General features: G+C 35.2%; 1 non-coding gene across 1 annotated transcript; it reads left to right on the plus strand.

Annotated features, from left to right (window-relative positions):
• Positions 1-6,849: 6,849 nt before the first annotated feature.
• On the plus strand, positions 6,850-6,956 carry LOC125995396 (U6 spliceosomal RNA). The gene has a single exon (XR_007490932.1). It is a non-coding gene; the product is annotated as a U6 spliceosomal RNA (small nuclear RNA).
• The last annotated feature ends 13,670 nt before the right edge of the window (positions 6,957-20,626 follow it).

The raw sequence follows: 20,626 nt of genomic DNA on the forward strand, positions 1-20,626 counted from the left end.
TGTAAATAAAGTGTAACAAGTAAAACTATAACAGTAAACTGTTACTATACTGTATTTCATTTGGATGTATGAAATAATTTTTCACGTACATAGCACTAACTCCCCCTGAATATGTCAAAACATCAATCTGGCTTTCTCTCTCCTGCACGCTCTCAATCATATTTAAATGAGCAAATAGTCACATTCTCAGGGAATCACACATTCTAATATATTCGTGCTATTCTTGTTCCTTGGAAAAAAGCCAGATCTCAATAAGGCAGTGATTGGAAATGCACAAAGTATTTTAATATCCTAATTATTTTGATTTAACTTCCTTTAATAGTTTAAATTGATACTGAATTTATTTAGAACCCATTAGAGGATTTTTTTAACAGATCATAAACACAGACTGAGCTTAATCTCAAGACAAAATTAATTATTCATGCTCCAAATTGCTGATACACTTTTCCAAAAACCTGCCACCCGTTTTTTCATTCTGATTTTTATTTTAATTCCTTTTCCATTTTAGGAAAGTAATTACTGGCAATGTATGTGTCATTCTGAAGAGCAGTGAAGTCTTCTGCTCATTGATTTGAACACAAATATTCAGAGAAACAAAAGGAGAAGTTGGTTGGTGTCACCGATTCAATATCACTCGCATAGCCCTGTCTCCTTGAAGCTGAGCAGCCCAATGAAAAGAACAAAAGTCACAAGATCTATTTTGAATTAATATAGAATAACCAATCATTAAATTGTCTCTTACACAGAACAGAAATTTCAGCACTGTTTCCAGTAAACATGTTGTACGTCTGTCTTAGTTAATGCCCATTTCTTGGCTATCTGACTTAGATCAGTTTATTTTTTAATATAATTTTTATTTTGATCATAGTGGTTTACATGTTGTTGACAATAATATTTTAGTTAAATATTTACATAACATCAGGGAGGATTCCCATCACCAAATTGTCCTCCCTACACCTCCGTTTTTGTCCTACCTCTCATATCCTCTTCCCTCACCCCCAGGGCTGCTAGAATATGTGGTCCCCTATGTACCTATCCTACTACATAGTAGTCTTGTATCTGATTGGTCTAGGTGCCTCCCTAATTTCCCCCTCTAACTGGGAGGCAGGCCTAGCTAGTTAAATTTGCATGGTTTGGTTTGAAGAAGAGAAAAGTAGTAAACTGGGGTAAAAGTCTAATACTCCGAAAGTGGGCAGAGTCCTTCTAGAGGCTCTTATCATCGATTTGAGGGGTGAAGGAGAAAAAAGAAAATGAAACATTCCATCAGTACAAACAAACAAAAAAAAAGAAAGTATCCAATATCCAGTGAGGACTCCAACAATAATGGTTAGCACCACACACTCACAAAAAAAAAAAAAAAAAAAAAAAAAAACCGCCATGGTCTTGAGATAAAAAATATGACATAGCCCATAAAGAAAGATAAGAAAAGAAGAGAAAAAAATAGGTATATCTGGGGACAACAGCTTCAATAACCACACCCAAACAGAGAAATCGACCAAAAATAGTTAGATAAGTAAAAATAATAATCATAAATGAAGGTAAAAAATAATATATAAAAAGTAAACAATGTTTTGTGCTTTTTTTTCCCTCCTGCCCTGGCACAGTAAATATTGGGGTCATTCGAAAAGGAATTCACTTGGCCTAAGAGTTATGGGTTTCTCCGTCCTTGGAGTATATTGTCATGGGATCAACTATAGACTCTGTTCAGGATCATTTACTCTCCCTGTGGTCTTTGTCGTGTTTGGGAGACTTCTGTTCTGTTCTGGGTGGTACAATCAGACCTCTGTGTCTAGAGATCTCAGTATCTGCACAGATTCAGGGTTGGGACTTATGATGACGTCAGTCTTTGTGGTTCAGGAGTTCTGTTCCCTCAGTGTCATTTTAATCCATCTTCTGTGCTTGGTGGTCTTGGTCTTTGCACTGTACCTAGGATGGCACTTAGGATAGCATCTTTCTTTGTGCTTCCAGAAGCCAGATTCCATTACAATTGTCTCTGCTAGACCTTTGGAAGTGGGGTTCATGGTTGTTGTGCAGGTCGTAGTTCAAACCCTAGACTAGGGCTTTTTTATTGGTCCCACGGTGTATACCGTCTGGTCATGGTTCTAGCAGCCAGTCATCTGTAAATCGCGATCTTGGCTTTTGGACCTATCAAAGGGTGACAAGTCTTCTGATTTTGTCTTATTGTTAGCTGGTAAGGTAGGGTAACCTGCTCTTAGGTCAAGTTGTTCCCATTTTCCTCATTGTCAGTATTAAAGTTATAACTTAAAATAATCACTTTTTAAAAGCTGCCAAGATTATTTTTAATAAAAAGCCCTTAAATAAATTTATTTTTAAAACTGCTTTTAGGACCCAAAGGAAACATTGAGCATTTATACTTGTTAGTAATCAATTATTGAAATGAATACATTTTTTAATTTGCCTTTCCTAAATTTAAATAGTTAGGTAAATATAGCAACAATCTTTCTTAAACCTCTTATTTTTAAATTGATTTTATCAACATGACTTTCAATATTTTGGTTTTAAGAATTTAGTGTTGCTATACCCACCAAGTATCATCTATATTTCATCATTGTCACTAGGTCCCCTGTCACTGCCCTAATTCACAGTTCTCAATGTATTAAACTGATCTATATAGGTAGATGCTCAGGATCTGTAATTACTGGGCACTGTTTATTCCCCTATTATGTTTAATTATACACCACACTTGAGAGAGACCATTTGGTATTTGTCCTTCCTTTGACTCATTTTACTCAGTACAATTATCTCCTACTCCATCAAACTTGCAATGCACTGTAAGATTTAATCATTTCTTGTATCTGAGAGTATTCCATTGCATTTATTTACTGTAACTATTTCAGTCACTCATCTGTTTTTGACATTTCCTAACATCTAACCAAGAGCACAATTTGTGGAAGGGAAAGACTTGGGCCACACTTGGAGGTGCTTGACATTTATTCCTGGCTCTGTGCTTAGAGATTCTACAAGTCCATACACGTCTGCTGGGGATTGGATTGGGGAAGCATATATGATACAAGTGCTTGTACTTCTAAGTCTATGTTATGAACAATCAAAGTGTAATGTTGATCAAATTTCCTTAAAATTAGATAGCCAATAAAGCAAGTGTAAGATAACTAATAATAAAGGGTATGCTTCTACTCTATATTGACTTGAAAGAAACTAGAAGGTCTAGTTTCTTGAAAGAAACTAGAGTTTTCTCACTAACTTAAGCACATTTGAAAAATTCAGCAATTTCTGTTCTACAAGAGGGGAATATATATATATATACACATATTTTTTTAATTCAAAATTACATGTAGTAAGAATCACTTAGAAATTAAACACTACTCCGAGGTAAGATAATACTGTCTCAAGGTTTACTCATTGAAATATTTAATCTTTGACATCTATAATACAGTATTAAAGTTATAACTTAAAATAATCACTTTTTAAAAGCTGCCAAGATTATTTTTAATAAAAAGCCCTTAAATAAATAAAATATTTAACTTGTCTTCTTATTCTTTCTGGACTGATATTTGTTGAGTCAGAAGGATTTGATTAGTGATATTACCCACAACCTCAGGCAAAAGAAATGATGGACAATAAAGGACAGCTAGCAAAATTATTCAGCAGACTTGTCTTTCCTTGGCTCTAGTTGCAGTAGCAAATGGAGATTAACTTCATAAATCATCTGTCTGGTTCAGGATGCAATCTATTATCAGTTCTTTCAATTCATAGTATTTCAGAGCTCCACCTTTGGTGGACCCATAGTAACATACCTGAAGTATGTCAAAATATGTTTTTGGAGCATGCATTGCAAATTTATTTCTTAACTATTATTTCTATTTTATTATTTTCACTGTAAGTTTGCATTTTTTATTCTGCTTCATCTGTTCAAAGAACAAATAGTCCTAGTTTAATAGACACATCATCCAGACATTTTCTTTGATCACAATGTAGCCATTAAATAAATCCCTGTAGCTGATTTTAAAGGTATGTGTTTAAATTTGTTTACTTAATACTTAACAAAAATTAAAATAACCATTTAATGAGAAAATGGAGACCACTGTGATAATTCAAATAAACTATTATATAAAAACATTATAGTAATATATAATACTTGAATATATCAAATTAAATATATAAGCAATTTCTATGTTTCCATTTGTATTTTTGAGGTCCAATAATAAACTTTCATTGCGTGTAAAGTATACATATTTTGCCTTTGTCTTTAATTTGCTTGTTAGAATTAACTTTTTTATTTTTATTAAATATATCCTCATTAAATTTTTTTCAGTGTAGCTTTCTAGCTCACTCTTGAATTAAAAAAAAAGATGAGCTTCTTGTTTTTATATTTTTCATACCATCTAGTAGAGTGTATTCAAATAAAAGGAGCAAACACATGAATAAATGGGATTGTAACTTGTTTTTTAGCATGTAGCTTCTGGCAAAACTTCCTCTGAATATTTCACTTGTTGATTCTTATGGCCCCCACAGGAGTCTGATGTTTGAATTATTGCAGCCTGTGCTACATGCACTAGGAATTCAGTGTTAAGCTCTCATTCCACAGTGACCCATTAAGAAAAGACAAGAATCATACTGGTAGGCTGAGTGCAGTTAGACTCCAGGGCACATGAAAGAACAAGAGTTTGGATTCTCAGTTAAATGACAAGACAGACACCACAGTAAGAGTTTATGAGTAGCTTTGATACCAAATGAGCAAATGTGTACTCACCACACAGTCAAGATATTTTTTAAGTAGGAATAGTACAGATCTTCTCTTGAAATAAGCCTCACTAAATGAGCTAGAGAATTATTCAGATTTTCATGACCTGAAAGTGGAAGCAAGAATTTTCAGAATTTCCCTTATTCTCAGAATTCCTTAGTGCTAGAGATCAGCTCTGTTCTTTGGTTAGAACTAATTTTCAGAGTTTTCTATCAGAGAATTGGTAACTATAAGACTGTAGGATTCAAGAACTATTTCTCTTTTCTTAAAGCCTTTCATCATCCTCATAAGACTATACTCCTTGTTGCTTAGAGTAGATTGCCACACTGACTCTGGTACTGCACTATTTGTCACTTCTTTATTTGAAATAAAAAATGAAGCTTCCCGAAATGACCCAGCTACCACTCAGCACACATAAAATCTCACTGCAGAGGTAAATGTGACCCTGCACACAGGGACAAAGATGGAGAAATGCCCCACCTTCCTCATGCCTCCTGGAACCTTACCACAAAGAGGGGGATGGCCATACACAGAGGGACCAGACTGAAGGAGTGCAGTCACTCCTTGGCACACACTTTTTTAGTCAATGAATCCAGCATTGAACATAAAAACATATCACATTAAAATGATAAAATGTAGAAACATCACAGACCTTCACCATGCTTAGAGAATAAATATGGTATCTCTAAAGTCTTGACAAGTCAGCAACCTATATAGCCAATCAGATAAGGACTTTATAAAAGAAATATGGAGGATGTTTAATGAAATGTTGAACGAATGTTCAAATTGTTTAAAGAAATCATGGAATGAACTGAACGAAACACAACTAAGGTTCAAAAATTGTTATTATAGAAGTAGAAATGAAGAAACTTCAAACTTAAATAACAGGGCTAAAAAACTTGGTAGGCAAAATAAAAAAAAAATCACTGGAAGGCCTCACAAACAGAGTAACAGTGGTGGAGGACAGAATAAATGAGCTGGAATTAGCTTCATAACAACTCCAAGAGTTTATAACAACTTTTTAAGGAAAAGAGCCTTAAAATAAGCAATAAAAATGATGGAAAATCCTCAAAGAATGTGAATAGATGAAAACAGAATTCTGTGCTAAACTCAACAGAAACAACATAAGAATCATTGGATATTCAGAGGCCCAAGAAAAAAATCTCTATGAATAAACAATAGTCAAGGACATCATTGTAGAGAAACTCTCAGATCTAAAGAATGCTTGCACTCAATTACTGCATGCCTAAAGAGTAACAACTAAAAGAGAACCAAAGAAAAGTACACCAAGACACATTGTAGTCACCATAATGAATACTGCAGATTAAATTATTACTATTATAAAGAATAAAATTATTATTAGAGTTATTAGGGATGGAATACTGAAGGCAAGAAGATGAAAAAGGGAAAGTAATACTAAAAGCTTCCTTAAGAATAACAGTGGATTTGGACCAGAGCAATAGTGCAGTGATAGTTTGCTTGCCTTACATTTGGCTGATCCAGGATGGACCTTGGTTCAATCCTTGGAGTTCCATATGGTCCCCCAAGCCAGGAACAATTTCTGAGCACATAGCCAAGAATAACCCCTGAGCATCACTGGGTGTGGCCCAAAAAACAAAAAACAAGAAAAAGAATTACAGTGGATTTATTATAAGTAATCCTCAAGACTTGAAGACAATTGTGGGATATAGTGACAAAACCAAACATAGCAAAACTAATGCTTCACCAAAAATACATCACCCAGCCAGTCTTACATTCCGTTTTGGAAGAAAGATGCACAGGTTCATGGAAGAAAGATGCACAGGTTCATGGATATACTACAAATCAGAAACTTTACAGACTCAAAATCAACTTAAAGAGGAGAAAAAAAGGGACTACTTTAAGGAAAGGCAGATACAACAATACACCAAACTTCTACAAAAAGATGACACCTAATCCCCTGACTATCTCTCTAAATATCAAAGTTCTAAATGCACCAGTTAAGAAACACAAACTGGCAAAATGATAAACAAACAAGCAAATCTGATCCCAACATTATGCTGTCTTCTGAATATTCAAAAACCATAGACTCAATGTCAAAGGATGGAGGACAATCCTTCAAATAAACCCTTAAAAAGGCTGGGGTGGTACTCGCTTTGACAGCACATATACTAAAATTGGAATGATACAGAGAAAATTAGCATGGCCCATGCACATGGATGACACACAAATTTGTGAAGCATTCCATAATTTAAAAAAACTGGGATGGCCATACTAATATCAGATGGCATAAATTTTAGGCTTTAAAAAGTTATGAGACAGTGGAGGGCATTTCATACTAATCAAGGAATATGTACTCCAAGAAGAAATAACACTTCTAAACATATATTCACATAATAGCAGGTCAACATTATACTTGAAACACTGCTTATAAACTTGAAGACAGACAGGGCTGTTTGCATTGCAAGCATCCGACCCAGAACCTAAGGTGGTTGGTTCGAATCCAGGCATCCCATATTGTCCCCCATATCTGCCAGGAGCTATTTCTGAGCAGGTAGCCAGGAGTAATCCCTGAGCACTGCCAGGTGGGGCTCAAAAACAGAAACAAAACAAACATAACCTTGAAGAAAGACATTAGCAGCAACACAATAATAGTTAGATACCTTAGCATTGCCTTGTCACCCCTTGATAGGTAAAACAGTCTAAAACTTAACAAAGAGATACTAACTCTGAAGGAAGAAATAGAAGAGTGGCTTAGCGCACACACACACACGAGAGCTCTTCATCCTTAGGAAACTGGATACACATTCTTCTCCAATGCACATGAGACATCCTTCAAGATAGACCATGTGCTGGAACAAAAAATATATCTCCATAAAATCAAAAGAAAAAAATTGTTCTTCTATCTTCTCAGACCATATAACACTGAAAATAGAAATGAATTATGAGCATATATGGACAAATAATTTTAAAACAGGTAAATTTAACTGCTCACTACCAAGCAAACAGGTGTGAGAGACAAAATCAAAGAGGAAATCAAAGGATTACTGGAAACAAATGAGAATGAAGACATGAATTATCAGAATCTGTGGGACACAGCAAACTCAGTATTAGCAGGGAACTGAATAGCTTTACAAGTTTTCATCTAAAAGGAAGAAAAGACCTACATAAATAACTTAATCTTACAGCTTAAGAAATTGGAAAATAGCAACAAAATGAGCTGAAAGTAGGAAGGTGGAAGGAAATCATAAAGACTGAGCAGAAATTAATGAGCTGGACACTCAATAACAATCCAAAAGATCAATGAAAGCAGAAGTTGAGTGAGAGAAGTAAAATGTCTGTCTCGAATACAGGCAAGGGTTAGGGCGGGCATTGGTGATGGGAATGTTACACTGGTGAAAGGGGGTGTTTGGTTTATGACTGAAACTCAACTACAATCATGTATCTAATCATGGCACTTAAATAAAAAATTTTTATATAAAAAAATAAATTGGTCTTTGGTCAAATAAACAAGGTTGATAAAACAATAGCAAGCCTCACAAGAAAAGAAACAGAGAAAAAATAAGCAGAATCAGAATGAAAAGGGGGAAGGCACTATAGAAATTCAGAGTATAATCAGAGACTACTCTGAAAATCTCTGTGCCGTGAAACATGATGACCTGAAAGAAATGGATAAATTCTTGGATTCCTACAACTTTCTAAGGTTGAAACAAGATGATCTAGAACAAGGATCCTCAAACTTTATAAAAAAAAAAGGGGGGGGGGCAGTTCACTATCCCTCAGACTGATGGTAGGACTATACTTTTTTAAAATATCTATGAACAAATTCCTATGCACATTGCACATATCTTATTTTGAAGTTAAAAAAATAAAAGGAGCAAATGCAATATTTAAAATGAAGTAAAATTAAATCAACAAACTTACCAGTATTTCAGTGGGAACTATGGGCCTATTTTGGCAGGCTGTAGTTAGAGGACACCTGCTCAAGACTTAGAGAAGTAGCCTAGAGACAGAGAGAAGGAGGGGAGTCAGAGAGTGCAGAGCACATTCCACACAGGCACACTGGGCCCTGGAGTAGTTGGCTGCTAAGCAAGACAGGCAGCAGTGGCAAAAGACATTCAGCAGCCCATAGTTTGAGAATCCTGATCTAGAACATCAAAACAGACCATTATTTTTTGTTTGTTTATTTGTTTGTTTTTGATTCATTGGCCACACCAGGTGACGCTCAGGGGTTACTCCTGGCTCAGAATCACCCCTGACTTTGAGGGACCATATGGGATGCCAGGAATCTAACTGAGATCCTTCCTGGGTCAATCACATAAGAACCCTACCACTGTGCTATCGCTTCAGCCTATAAATGACCCATTATTATTGAGGAAATTGAAAGGGTAATCAAAAGCAAAAGTCTTGGTCCAGATAGATTCACTAGTGAGTTTTTTCAAACCCTTACAGAGGGTTTACATACCTTACATACTGCCAATGCTCTTGAAGCTTTTCCAGGAAAATGAAGAAAGAGAAATACTTCCAAATAATTTCTATGATGCCAACCTCTTTCTGATACCAAAAGCAGACAAAACAAAACAAAAAAGAAAATCATAGGCCAATATACTTAATTAAAACAAATGCTAAGATCCTCAACAAAATACTAGCAAACAGAATCAATAAGTCATCAAGAAGTTTATACACCATCGTCAAGCAGTATTCATTCCAGGGATGCAAGGGTGGTTTAATATGCAAATCAATCAACATAATACACCATATCACTAAAAGAAAAACAAAAATCATATGTTCATATCAATAGATGCTGAGAAAGCATTTGACAAGGCCCAGCACCCACTCACTATAAAAAAGAACTCTTAATAAATTAGAAATTGAAGATGTAATCCTCAATATTATGAAAGGTATTTATCATAAATTTATTGCAAATATTATACTAAATGAGGGAAAACTAAAAGCCTTGACTCTAACATCTGGCACAGGACAAGGATGCCCGCTCACTCTCACTACTTCTATTCAATATAGTACTAGAAGCAATTGCCATTGCAAGAAAGAAAGAAGAAAGAAACAAAGAAAAAGAAAGAAAAAACTAATTAAAGGAAGTAAGTAAAGAAAGAAAGAAAGAGAGAAAGAAAGAAAGAAAGAAAGAAAGAAAGAAAGAAAGAAAGAAAGAAAGAAAGAAAGAAAGAAAGAAAGAAAGAAAGAAAGAAAGAAAGAAAGAAAGAGAAAGAACGAATGAAAGAAAGGAAGGAAAGAAAGAAAGAAAGAAAGAAAGAAAGAAAGAAAGAAAGAAAGAAAGAAAGAAAGAAAGAAAGAAAGAAAGAGAAGAAAGAAAGAAAGAAAGAAAGAAAGAAAGAAAGAAAGAAAGAAAGAAAGAAAGAAAGAAAGAAAGAGAGAGAAAGAGAGAAAGAGAGAAAGAGAAAGAGAGAAAGAAAGAAAGAAAGAAAGAAAGAAAGAAAGAGAGAGAGAGAGAGAGAGAGAAAGAAAGAAAGAAAGAAAGAAAGAAAGAAAGAAAGAAAGAAAGAAAGAAAGAAAGAAAGAAAGAAAAAGAGAGAGAGAAAGAGAGAGAGAAAGAAAGAAAGAAAGAAAGAAAGAAGAAAGAAAGAGAAAGAAAGAAAGAAAGAAAGAAAGAAAGAAAGAAAGAAAGAAAGAAAGAAAGAAAGAAAGAAAGAAAGAAAGAAAGAAAGAAGAAAGAGAAAGAAGGAAGGAAGGAAGTAAAGAAAGAAAAAAGAAAAAGAAGAACGAAAGAAAGAAAGTCATAAATGAGAGAAAAAGAGCAAATGAGAAAAAGAGAAGCAAATTGCCTACCCTATACACAGGCGAAGGTGGGGATAGAGTAGGAGGGAAACAGAAGACATTGCTGGGGGAAATGGTGCACTGATAAAGGATGTTGTACACTGTGACTGAAATCCAACAAATGAACATTTTGTAACCATGATACATTGTGTGTGTGTGTGTGTGTGTGTGTGTGTGTGTGTGTGTGGTTTTTGGGTCACACCCGGCAGTACTCAGGGGTTACTCCTGGCTCCATGCTCAGAAATTGCTCCTGGCAGGCACGGGGGACCATATGGGACGCCGGGATTCAAAAGGATGACCTTCTGCATGAAAGGCAAACGCCTTACCTCCATGCTATCTCTCCGGCCCCTAACCATGATACTTAAATAAAAAAAATTATAATTCAGAAAAAACCTTCCTAGATTTGTTTTCCTTATACAAAAGAGAATAAACTCAATGTACTCTCAAAGTATTTTTAAAATGTACTGCTACTTGAATGTGAATATATGATACAACACAAATTGAACAGAATGATAAATGAGACCAATGTTACAAGAAAGGTAGTTAAAATTAGAAGTATTGTGAGATCCACTTTATGAAAGTAAAAGTCCTATTTCAATGAATCAAGTCCAGACAATTCAGTGATGATCTGACAAAGTCACTTGATTGGAAATTAGATTGTTGGGGACAAAGAAATAAGATTACAGCAGATGTGACACATATCAAAGTTATTTCAGAGTACTGTTACACATAAATAAAAAACAAGTTAAGGCTTTACTTGATAAAATATTTTGCAGTGAGCATATGTTGCTAACAGAGATGATGTATTTATTCATTCATCTATATGTTTACTTTCATCTTTGAAAGGATGTGAGTAAGACACACTGGAATGCATCATTCTTAAAGCATAGAATATATATATACAACATATATACATATAGATATATACATATAAATATATATACACACATCTACACACATATTGATTTTTGAAGACAGAATGAACTTTTTTAAAAATCTTCTTTGTGGAGGAATGTGAAAACAAGTATAAAAACCTGGATTTAAAAATTCCTATTGTTTAAAATCTGGGACCTAAAAGTCTTCATTTTAAATGCAGATTAGAAATTATCTACCTGCACTGAACAAATAATTTAAGGGACAGTACTACATGTTTTGCAAATAGGCCCTCCTACTTCAATCCTTGGCACTACATGGTTCCCTAAACCAGCTCAGACTATTCACCATAGAGTGTGTTCTGAGTACTGGTGGATGTGACATACTTCAACCAACAACAACCCACAAGGGGATTACCTATTCAGTTTCTTTGGTTTTCCTAGTTAACTCTGATATCTACCATCCTATTTCCAGCACATATGAATTCTATCAATATGTGTCTCTGGTGAGACTAGGCACATGCAGAAGAAGAGGAGAGAGGAGAGATACATGTGGTGAAGGAAGCTGTTTGCCATTTGAACTATTTCCCAACAACCTGCACATGCTTGGCAGCTTAGTCTAAAGTTAAATATGAAGTGCTAATTTGGCATCTTTTTTAATTAGTAGCAGCAATTCTCAACATTAATTTTGACATATTCTTTTACTCTGCAATATTTTCAACTGAAACTAGAAAGCTATTTGGTAAAGTAGTTGGTGGGAAATATGAGGTCCCTTAATCTGGCTAGAGGTGAGCTCTGGCCTGTGCCTCTCCTGGGTGGTGGGAACTATTTTCTTATTAGGCAGAGAAATCAGCTCTTACTTTGATTCTGGAGAACTGATAAATACCTCTTATTCCCTACTCATGATCTAGTTTGTAAGCCAATAAATCAAAGAAAGCACCCTGACACCCATTTGCTGGAGTCTCCTCTTTATATATAATAGAGTTACATAATTCATAATTTAGGGGTTCAGCCCTGTGATTAGGGTTGCCTGCTAAAGCTCATGTTGGGTTATTGGTAAGTTATTTCAGTCATTACGATACTGACAGGAGAAATGTATACCTTTAGATACCTCTATGGATGTTGGAGGTTTATTTTGTACCTTCTGCAGCAGGTAAGCAGGTATAAGAGGGTGAGGATGAGGCAGAGGGCTGCAATGCAATATAACACAAAGGTTCATCTGCTGAAGCTTACATATTATAGAGTTTCAAACGCATGAATAAAATACCACAAAATTGTGAAGTGGCAAACTCTCGTTCTCATTGTGAATTTCAGTATCTGATGTTTCAAATGATAAATCAAGCAGTAAGCCTATATCCAGTGCATAACATACCTCAGGATTAAAGTAATAATAGCAATGAATAAAATAATAAGTAACTTAATAGCAGTAATCACCCAGAGGAAATAAAATGTGATTTAGAAAGTCCATTGTACTCTTTTATTTTTGTCTTTTGGGCATTCAGTGATGTTCAGGGGTTACTCCTGGCTCTGAACTCAGAGATCACTCTGGACAGTGCACAGGGGACCATATAGGATGATTGTGATTAAACCCAAGTTGGCACATGCAAGACAAGTGATGCACTCACTGTACTATCTGTCCAGCCACTATATCCTAATGTTGAATCAAGATTTTTTCACATTTCCTTTGAAACCTTGAGGTCTCTGGCCCAGAAGGGAAATGAGACATAAATTTCAGTTCTCTCAATAGTCTCAATCTAGTCATGCAAAGTATTACTCTGGATTGGTATATTGCCTTTCCATAATAATCATTTACTTTAGGATTAAATAATTTATGCTATATGCCTCTTATTTTAAAGTTCCTGATTATAATAAAATATCATTATGGATAATTTTTTATTAAAATTAATCATATTATAAATCAATTAAATTTTAGATTTTAAGTTCCCGGAGATTTCTTATGGAATTCTGCTATAAATCTCCAGTAATGTCCCATTCAATTTGATAAGTGAAATAGACAAAAACATTTTCATCAAGAATTTAGCACTTTTGTACTAGAACATATCAACTTTTAGTATCATTGGTGATGAATTTTCTAGACCATGGATTCTCAAAAATGTTTGCACACTGGAATCATCCTCAACAAACTTAAAAGCACTGAAGCCTGGGTCCACTGTAAAATTATTCTGATGAAAGTGTCCTTGTTGTTGTCTGGCCCATAGCCTTTTCAGTAAGAATATTAACAATACATTAGGAATATCTTTGAAGTTCTCCAGGTGATTTAAATAATTAATGTTGATATCATTTGCCCTGGAGCAGTTTCTGAGGGCATGGTATATAATTTACTGAACAGAAACATATGATTTTTGTCTTTTTTGTCTTCAATTTTTCCCTTGAAATCTTTGATTCTATGGAGGAAAACAATATAATGATTTTGGCGGGATGGGGGTGGGCCACACCAGGTGGTGCTCAGGGGCTATGAGCTCAGAAATTGCTCCTGGAGACTATATGGGACATGGGGGATAGAACTGCAGTCCTTCCTATGTCAGCACGTGCAAGGAAAACGTTCTACTGCTGTGCCACAGCACCAGCCCCTATAGTGAATTTTTTAAAATAATATTTTATATTATGTTTGATTACAAACATGGTTGTGGTTGGGTTTCAGTCATGTAAAGAACATCCCCCAGTGCAACATTCCCATATGTGTATGCAGCTTGCTAGCTAGATGTCTTCTGGTATTATTGTTAGATGCTTGGCATGGATAACAGGCAGTTTAAGGTCTTCAAAAAGGCTAACTAGTCCTCCTCACTTGACTCAAATAAAGCATCAATAACTGCTCTGGCAAAACAAAAATATTTTGATGCCCTGAACAATTTTATGCACTAGACACTGGAAGGAAAGCTTACAACTCAGAAGTCTAGGGGACTTCCATAATGCCTCATTTCATGGTGCTACAGTGAGCTCTAAAGTTTCTTCAAACTGAAAACATAGAGGGCAATCTCTAGCAAGTTATTTTAGTCTGTTACTTCCTCAGTATTTTACCACCAGTTATTTGTGACAATTGGCTTGATTCAGCAATAGCAGAACATTTTCCTTACTCACTCTCCTTCCTCCTAGATGCCACTATATATTCTTTCAAAAGCACTTTTGAAATTCAGAGCAAATTAAAGCTAGCTTGCATGGACACTGACCCCAGATATGCAAAATTTTACATTGTGCATTTTCATACATGATTCATTATATTCTTCATTCAATGAACCACATGGATAGATCATTGTTACTCAAAGTTCATAATTTACATGATAATTAACTCTTGGTATTAGGCATTCGTTGGGGTTAGATAATTGCATAAAGTCTTTATACATAGATATATATTTCTATATAAGTATATATATTTATACATATATACTAATATGAAGACTTTGTATATAAATATATAGCCTTATAAATAAATATGTATTTATATTTTCATTTCCCTAAATTCTTCTTTGCTCTATCAATGTCCCACATCAGTATTTTGATAATAATTTTTATTTTGACCAAAGTGGATTACACATCTTTCACAGTAATATTTTAGGTACATATTAACATTGAATCAGGGTAATTCCCATCACCAATGTTGTCCTCCCTCCATCTCGTTCCCAGCTTGCATCCCATGTCCCCAACCCTTACTCCCCGGGCTGCTAGTATAAGTGGTCCCCTCTGTGTCTAGCTTACTACTTAGTGATCATACAATTTGGTCTTGGTACCCTCCATTATTTCCCCCTCAATTTGAGAGGCGGAACTAGATGGTTCAGGTTATGTGGTTCTGTTTGAAGAAAAGAAAAGCAATGAAATGGGGTAAAAATCAAATAAGACAAAAATGGGCGGAGTCCTTCTAGAGGCTCTCAACATCAGTCTGAGAGAAGAAAGGGAAAAGGAAGAGAAACACCACAATACCAAAAGAAATATCAAGCAAAAAATCCAATGAGTACTACAGCAATAAAGACAAGCACCACATAACCATGGTCCTGAAATAAAAACAAAACGGAGGCCAAAAAAAAAAAAAGATAAATAAATAAAAGGATTACTTTATGGGCCAAGAGAGATAGTACAGCGGCGTTTGCCTTGCAAGCAGCTGATCCAGTACCAAAGGTGGTTGGTTCGAATCCCGGTGCCCATATGGTCCCCTGAGCCTGCCAGGGACTATTTCTGAGCAGATAGCCAGGAGTAACCCCTGAGCACTGCCGGGTGTGACCCAAAAAAAAAATTACTTTGTGCTGTTTGTTTGTTTTTTCTGGCATAGGCACAGTAAATATTGGGGACATTAGAAAGGAAATTCCTTGCCTAAGAGATACAGGATTTCTCCACCCTTGAAGTATAATGTCATGATAACTACAGACTCTTTGCATGTTCATTTATTCTCCCCTAGGTGCTTTTGTTGTGTATGGCACATCGGTACTTTTTAAATGGCTTCTTTTACTTATATAAATAAATTTAAAGTTACTCCATGTTCTTTTTGTGAATTGTTAATTCATTTTTTAACAGTGAATATATTCTTTTGCTTAGTAACAATATATCCATTCATTTACTAAAGAATATCTTAGTTGCTTTTAGGTTTGTTTATTTGTACATTAATATATATAAACATTTGTGTGTAGGTTTTTGTGAGTTTGCATCACTTTTATACAAATAGATCACATAGAGGAAACATGTAAAAAGTACTCACCAAATTACTTTCAAACCAGATCATTTTGCCTTGCACACAGCTGACCAGGGATTTATCTGGGTTCAACCCCCAGTAACCCATATGGTCCCCTAAGCCTCCCATGAGCGATTTCTGAGCACAAAGCCAAGAGTGCTGCTGAGTGCTGCTGGATGTTTTCAAAAAACCAAAAACCAAAAATATAACAAAAAACCCAGATTATTTTTGCATTTCCATCTAAAATAAATAAGAGTTTCTGTTACTACTTATCCTCATAAATACTTTAGTCAGTTTTGAAATAAGTTGAATAAAATTTCAGATTTTGGCTATTCTAACATGTACAAAATAGTGTTTCATTGTTCTATGTGATTTCTACTTCTATGATAACATGTAATATGAAGTATCTATTCATATAATTTCTCACCATTTTTAAAATTCTTTAAATGAGTTAGGATATTTGACCAAATCTTAAATATTGGATTTTATTTTCCTTTATTGTGGTGTTTTAAGCAATTTGAACAAATCTTTATCAGATTTTTTTGTTTGATTTTGGGTCACTCCTGACAGTTCTCAGGAGTTACTCTTGGCTCTGCACTCAGAAATCATTCCTGGCAAAGCCCATGGGACCATGTAGGATGCTGTATATTGAATTAGGGTCAGCTACATGTAAGATAAGTGACTTACTTTGGCCCTATCAGATTGCCCTATCCTTTGCAAATATTTTCCCTGTGGAATTACTATTACTTTTGGCTTTACTTTTGGAATGCAAGACACAATCTTTTGAATTTGAATAGTCTAGCTCATCAATTATTTTGTTCATGGATATTTGTCTTATCTAAAAGGACAGGACTTTTGGATTTTTGGCTTTTGGTATCTCATTAAAAACACTGAATTTATGTTTATGCCATGTCATATATGTAATAAAATAGTTTTTATATTTTCAAAGTCATAGAGAAATTTTATTACTGTGAAGAAAATAAAGAGAACATTTAAGTTAATCCTTATATGATTTTTGAATGACCTTCTACAAAATTGTAGTATTTATTAGAAGTTTATATTTAAACATCCATAATGGTGTAGAACTCCATCCTCTCAAAGGAATTTCATCTCTTGAAAGGATAACACTGTTGCAAAAAGCTTTCTTAAATTGAACTACAATCCATCTTTTAGCTTTCCAATGTTTGACCCTTATGCTAGCTCCTGAAATCATCCAAATTTAATTTTTTGATCATTCGAATTCTATTTACTTCCAAATCAGATTTGAAGCAGTCTATTCAGACGATATGCATGACAGATATTTGATGCATTAGAATACCTCTCAGGCCTCCAAGGCAAACACAAGTCCAAATAAAGCGCTTCTGGCCTTTCAAATATTTTTCATATGATTAGTGATTAATGCTCTTTTTGAAAAGAATTAATTTTTCTCTCTTATGTGAGGACAAAGAAATATCTGATTTATAAACTAGAAAGCTCTCATCAAGGTCCAATTAAACTAGTAACCTGATATGGGATTTTCAGTATCTATAATTATTTTTTAAATTAAAGTTACATAATTTATGGTGTGCTGATATGGGAACTTGAGATAACCAATATTCTCAAATTTGTTATTACCTTTATTCACACTAGCAATAAGGTATAAAAAACTAAGTTCCTCCTGTTATTGAATAAAGAAAATGTAGTATCCTTATATTTTTAAAAGAAATTTTCTTTTTTTTTTTTTAGTGACCAAAATATTTTATTTTTTTTACATATACATCAATCTAGATTTTTAAATTTATTCCTATATTTGCAGTGGTCTAAATCTCACTTTTAATGTTACAATTTAAACATGAGCCTCCAGCAGATATCTTCATTTTTTTTTTACTTTTTTAACTTAAAGAACTGTAATTTACAAAGTTATTGCTAGTTGATTTTTATGCATATCTTATATATACATATACATATATATTTATATGTATATACATATACATATATACATATGTATATTTATATATATATTTGGTTTTTGGGCCACACCTGGCAGTGCTCAGGAGTTACTCCTGGCTGTCTGCTCAGAAATAGCTCCTGGCAGGCACAGGGACCATATAGGACACCGGGATTCGAACCAACCACCTTTGGTCCTGGATCGGCTGCTTGCAAGGCAAACGCCGCTGTGCTATCTCTCCGGGACCACATCTCATATTTCAACCAAACCCTATCTTATGTCAACTCTCTCTACCAGTGTACCCATACTCCAATTTCCCCCAATCCCCATTTCTATCTTCGCCTATCCCCTGCCAGCCATCTTGGCAGGTACATTACAAAGTTCTGTAATTGAAGCTTAGATCTCATGTTTTCAGTGTTAAGTGTATGCTTTTTTTTTTTAATTTTTTTTTATTTAAACACCTTGATTACATACATGATTGTGTTTGGGTTTCAGTCATAAAAGGAACACCACCCATCACCAGTGCAACATTCCCATCACCCAAGTCCCAAATCTCCCTCCTCCCCCCCCCAACCCCCGCCTGTACCCTAAACAGGCTCTACATTTCCCTCATACATTCTCAATATTAGGACAGTTCAAAATGTAGTTATTTCTCTAACTAAACTCATCACTCTTTGTGGTGAGCTTCCTGAGGTGAGCTGGAACTTCCAGCTCTTTTCTCTTTTGTGTCTGAAAATTATTATTACAAGGGTGTCTTTCATTTTTCTTAAAACCCATAGATGAGTGAGACCATTCTGCGTTTTTCTCTCTCTCTCTGACTTATTTCACTCAGCATAATAGATTCCATGTACATCCATGTATAGGAAAATTTCATGACTTCATCTCTCCTGACAGCTGCATAATATTCCATTGTGTATATGTACCACAGTTTCTTTAGCCATTCGTCTGTTGAAGGGCATCTTGGTTGTTTCCAGAGTCTTGCTATGGTAAATAGAGCTGCAATGAATATAGGTGTAAGGAAGGGGTTTTTGTATTGTATTTTTGTGTTCCTAGGGTATATTCCTAGGAGTGGTATAGCTGGATCGTATGGGAGCTCGATTTCCAGTTTTTGGAGGAATCTCCATATCGCTTTCCATAAAGGTTGAACTAGACAGCATTCCCACCAGCAGTGGATAAGAGTTCCTTTCTCTCCACATCCCCGCCAACACTGTTTATTCTCATTCTTTGTGATGTGTGCCATTCTCTGGGGTGTGAGGTGGTATCTCATCGTTGTTTTGATTTGAATCTCCCTGATGATTAGTGATGTGGAACATTTTTTCATGTATCTTTTGGCCATGCGTATTTCTTCTTTGTCAAAGTGTCTGTTCATTTCTTCTCCCCATTTTTTGATGGGGTTAGATGTTTTTTTCTTGTAAAGTTCTGTCAGTGCCTTGTATATTTTGGAGATTAGCCCCTTATCTGATGGGTATTGGGTGAATAGTTTCTCCCACTCAGTGGGTGGCTCTTGTATCCTGGGCACTATTTCCTTTGAGGTGCAGAAGCTTCTCAGCTTAATATATTCCCATCTGTTAATCTCTGCTTTCACTTGCTTGGAGAGTGCAGTTTCCTCCTTGAAGATGCCTGTAATGTCCTGGAGTGTTTTGCCTATGTGCTGTTCTATATATCTTATGGTTTTGGGGCTGATATCGAGGTCTTTAATCCATTTGGATTTTACCTTTGTACATGATGTTAGCTGGGGGTCTAAGTTTAATTTTTTGCAAGTGGCTATCCAATTGTGCCAACACCACTTGTTGAAGAGGCTTTCCCTGCTCCATTTAGGATTTCCTGCTCCTTTATCAAAAATTAGATGGTTGTATCTCTGGGGAACATTTTCTGAGTATTCAAGCCTATTCCACTGATCTGAGGACCTATCCTTATTCCAATACCATGCTGTTTTGATAACTGTTGCTTTGTAGTACAGTTTAAAGTTGGGAAAATAATTCCTCCCATATTCTTTTTCCCAATGATTGCTTTAGCTATTCGAGGGTGTTTATTGTTCCAAATGAATTTCAAAAGTGTCTGATCCACTTCTTTGAAGAATGTCATGGGTATCTTTAGAGGGATGGCATTAAATCTATATAATGCCTTGGGGAGTATTGACATTTTGATGATGTTAATCCTGCCAATCCATGAGCAGGGTATGTGTTTCCATTTCCGTGTGTCCTCTCTTATTTCTTGGAGCAGAGTTTTATAGTTTTCTTTGTATAGGTCCTTCACATATTTAGTCAAGTTGATTCCAAGATATTTGAGTTTGTGTGGTACTATTGTGAATGGGGTTGTTTTCTTAATGTCCATTTCATCCTTATTACTATTGATATATAGAAAGGCCATTGATTTTTGTGTGTTAATTTTGTAGCCTGCCACCTTCCTATATGAGTCTATTGTTTCTAGAAGCTTTTAGATAGAGTCTTTAGGGTTTTCTAAGTAGAGTATCATGTCATCTGCAAACAGTGAGAGCTTGACTTCTTCCTTTCCTATCTGGATTCCCTTGATATCCTTTTCTTGCCTAATCGCTATAGCAAGTACTTCCAGTGCTATGTTGAATAGGAGTGGTGAGAGAGGACAGCCTTGACTTGTGTCAGAATTTAGAGGGAAGGCTTTCAGTTTTTCTCCAT

Source organism: Suncus etruscus, chromosome 17 (genome assembly GCF_024139225.1).
Source record: "Suncus etruscus isolate mSunEtr1 chromosome 17, mSunEtr1.pri.cur, whole genome shotgun sequence".
Lineage (NCBI taxonomy): Eukaryota > Metazoa > Chordata > Mammalia > Eulipotyphla > Soricidae > Suncus > Suncus etruscus.